Here is a 4,083-nt window from a genome sequence, read left to right on the forward strand (position 1 = left end):
CCGGTTTCCTCCCACACTATAAAAGACATTCTACTCTCTTTCTTTCCTTCCTTCTCTCTTTATTTCTTTCCATCATCTCTGAGCTCTATTGGACATCACTGATGTACCCCGCTCAGCGGGGGCGGGCCTTATAGAACAGAGGCCGTATATGGGCAGCACAGGGGCTTAGTGGTTAGCCTTGCAGCACTGGGGTCCTTGGTTCAAATCCTGACCAGGAAACGATCTGCTTGGAGTTTGCATGTTCTCCCTGTGCTTGCGTGGGTTTCCTCCGGGTTCTCCGGTTTCCTCTCACACTGTAAAAGACATGCTACTCTCTTTCTTTTTTCCTTCTCTCTTTATTTCTTTCCATCATCTCTGAGCTCTATTGGACATCACTAATGTACCCCGCTCAGCAGGGGCGGGCCCTATAGAACAGAGACCGTATATGGGCAGCACAGAGGCTTAGGCCCGGATTCACAGACACTGGTGCATATTTATGCCGCCGTATCGTATCTCCTTTATGCTACGCCGACGCAGCGCAGAGAAGCAAAAGCACTGAATTCACAAAGCCGGTACTTCCAAATCTGCGCTGGGTTTCCAAGGCGTAGGTGGAAGTGGGCGTGAGCCATGCTAATGAGGCGTGACCTCATGCAAATGATGTGCCGAGCGCCAGACAGACACGTATCGCCAACTGCGCATGCGCCGTCCCGTGGACGCATTCCCAGTGCGCATGCTCACAATCATGTCGGAACAACTTCCTAAGATACGCCGGATCACTGCCTACGGCGTGAACGTAACCAACGCCCAGCCCTATTCACGTCCTACGTAAAATACGTCGGCTTGTGTTCCCTGGTGCAGCCCTTTGCATGGATGCTGCTGAGTTACACCTCCTTTATGGGGCAGAACTTTACGCCGGACGTATAACTTTACGCGCACTGCGTCGGACGGACGTACGTTCGGGAATCGCCGTATCTCCCTCATTTGCATATGTGAATAGAAAATCAATGGGAGCGCCAAATGCGTCCAGCGTAAATATGCGCCCAGTCTACGCCGGCGTAGGCAAGTTACGTCGGTCGGATGAAGCCTATTTTCAGGCGTATCTTAGTTTTGTGGGCACGGCGCAGAGATACCACAGCGCATATTTGCACTTACGCGGCGTAACTCGAGATACGTCGGCGCAAGTGCTTTGTGAATCCGGGCCTAAGTGTTTAGCCTTGCAGCACTGGGGTCCTTGGATCAAATCCTGACCGAGACACTATCTGCATGGAGTTCCCTCTTTCTTTCTTTCCATCATCTCTGATCTCTATTGGACATCACTGATGTACCCCGCTCAGCGGGGGCGGGCCTTAGAGTACAGAGGCCGCAAATGGGCAGCACAGAGGCTTAGTGGTGAGCCTTGCAGCACTGGGGTCCTTGGTTCAAATCCTGACCAGGAAACTATCTGGATGGAGTTTGCATGTTCTCCCTGTGCTTGCGTGGATTTCCTCCGGGTTCTCCGGTTTCCTCCCACACTATAAAAGACATGCTACTCTCTTTCTTTCCTTCCTTCCCTCTTTCTTTCTTTCCATCATCTCTGATCTCTATTGGACATCACTGATGTACCCCGCTCAGCGGGGGCGGGCCCTAGAGTACAGAGGCCGTATATGGGCAGCACAGAGGCTTAGTGGTGAGCCTTGCAGCACTGGGGTCCTTGGTTCAAATCCTGACCAGGACACTATCTGCATGGAGTTTGCATGTTCTCCCTGTGCTTGCGTGGGTTTCCTCCGGGATCTCCGGTTTCCTCCCATACTATAAAAGACATGCTACCTTTGCGTTGGTGGTGCAGTGGTTAGCACAGCTGCTTTCTAAGCAGAAGACCCGGGTTCGATTCCCGGCCAACGCAGTCGCCAAGATGGCTTCCTCACCTTCTAAGTGTATTGAGTCCCCGGGGGGGGGGGGGGGGGGGGTGTTATACAGATTAAGTGTTGAGTATATATGAGAAAGGAAAGAGATTTGTGGGACTTTATATGAAGCTCACTATGAAATGAGACCGACCAATGAGCAGAATACTTGTATCATTACAAAGGGCGTACTTACATAGGAATGGGTAGAGAAGGTCTATATAATGTAATGTAATAAAAAAGGTCTCCACAGAAATCATCAAAACACTCGATACAATTATTCCAACACGACACACATAATAATGGAGCGCGGGCAGTGGCGGTTGGTGCTCAATTTTTTTGGGGGGGGTGCAAACAAAAAAAAAACATCAATTGCAGCCACTGTGCCATAAAATTGTCGCCACTGTGCCCATCAATTGTCGCCACTGTGCCATGCCAAACGCAGCCACTGTGCCATCAATTGTTGCCACTGTGCCATGCCAAACGCAGCCACTGTGCCCATCAATTGTCGCCACTGTGCCATGCCAAACGCAGCCACTGTGCCCATCAATTGTCGCCACTGTGCCATGCCAAACGCAGCCACTGTGCCCATCAATTGTCGCCACTGTGCCATGCCAAACGCAGCCACTGTGCCCATCAATTGTCGCCACTGTGCCCATCAATTGTCACCACTGTGCCATGCCAAACGCAGCCACTGTGCCCATCAATTGTCGGCACTGTGCCATTCCAAACGCAGCCACTGTGCCCATCAATTGTCGGCACTGTGCCATTCCAAACGCAGCCACTGTGCCATGAATTGTCACCACTGTGCCATGCCATTCTCACCACTGTGCCCATCAATTGTCGCCACTGTGCCATACCAAACACAGCCACTGTGCCATGCCATTGTCGCCAATGTGCCCATCAATTGTCGCCACTGTGCCATGCCAAACACAGCCACTGTGCCATGCCATTGTCGCCACTGTGCCATGCTAAACGCAGCCACTGTGCCATCAATTGTCACCACTGTGCCCATCAATTGTCGCCACTGTGCCATGCCATTGTCACCAATGTGCCCATCAATTGTTGCCACTGTGCCATGCCAAACACAGCCACTGTGCCTATCAATTGTCGCCACTGTGCCATGCCAAACGCAGCCACTTTCCCATGCCACTGTGCCCATCAATTGCTGCCAGTTTGCCCCTAAAATGGCACCAGATTGTCCCCCCCCCCCCGGCACTTACCTTTCTCGGTCAGCCATCCTCGGATCCTCCATCACAAGTAGTCCCGCCCTCGATGTCGCTTCAGCCAATCAGGTTACCAGTAACCAGAACCGGTGGACCTGATTGGCTGAGACGCCTGTCAGTGCTAACCAGGGAACGCACACCCCCTGCGTCCGCTGGTTAACTATTTGGAAGCCGATTAGAGCCCTCAGGCAGTATTCAAATCCTGACCAGGAAACTATCTGCATGGAGTTTGCATGTTCTCCCTGTGCTTGCGTGGATTTCCTCCGGGTTCTCCGGTTTCCTCCCACACTATAAAAGACATGCTACTCTCTTTCTTTCCTTCCTTCCCTCTTTCTTTCTTTCCATCATCTCTCAGCTCTATTGGACATCACTGATGTACCCCGCTCAGCGGGGGCGGGCCTTAGAGTACAGAGGCCGTATATGGGCAGCACAGAGGCTCAGTGGTGAGCCTTGCAGCACTGGGGTCCTTGGTTCAAATCCTGACCAGGACACTATCTGCATGGAGTTTGCATGTTCTCCCTGTGCTTGCGTGGGTTTCCTCCGGGTTCTCCGGTTTCCTCCCACACTATAAAAGACATGCTACTTTTTGCGTCGGTGGTGCAGTGGTTAGCACAGCTGCTTTCTAAGCAGAAGACCCGGGTTCGATTCCCGGCCAACGCAGTCGCCAAGATGGCTTCCTCACCTTCTAAGTGTATTGAGTCCCCGGGGGGGGGGGGGGGGGGAGTGTTATACAGATTAAGTGTTGAGTATATATGAGAAAGGAAAGAGATTTGTGGGACTTTATATGAAGCTCACTATGAAATGAGACCGACCAATGAGCAGAATACTTGTATCATTACAAAGGGCGTACTTACATAGGAATGGGTAGAGAAGGTCTATATAATGTAATGTAATAAAAAAGGTCTCCACAGAAATCATCAAAACACTCGATACAATTATTCCAACACGATACACATAATAATGGAGCGCGGGCAGCGGCGGTTGGTGCTCAATTTTTT

The 4,083-nt window shown here is 51.4% G+C and overlaps 2 non-coding genes across 2 annotated transcripts; both read left to right on the forward strand.

Moving 5' to 3' along the window:
• The first annotated feature begins 1,789 nt into the window (after window positions 1-1,789).
• TRNAR-UCU lies at window positions 1,790-1,861 on the forward strand. The gene has a single exon. It is a non-coding gene; the product is annotated as a tRNA-Arg (tRNA).
• Window positions 1,862-3,673: 1,812 nt separating this feature from the next.
• Window positions 3,674-3,745, forward strand: TRNAR-UCU. The gene has a single exon. It is a non-coding gene; the product is annotated as a tRNA-Arg (tRNA).
• The last annotated feature ends 338 nt before the right edge of the window (window positions 3,746-4,083 follow it).

This window comes from Rana temporaria, chromosome 8 (genome assembly GCF_905171775.1).
Source record: "Rana temporaria chromosome 8, aRanTem1.1, whole genome shotgun sequence".
Lineage (NCBI taxonomy): Eukaryota > Metazoa > Chordata > Amphibia > Anura > Ranidae > Rana > Rana temporaria.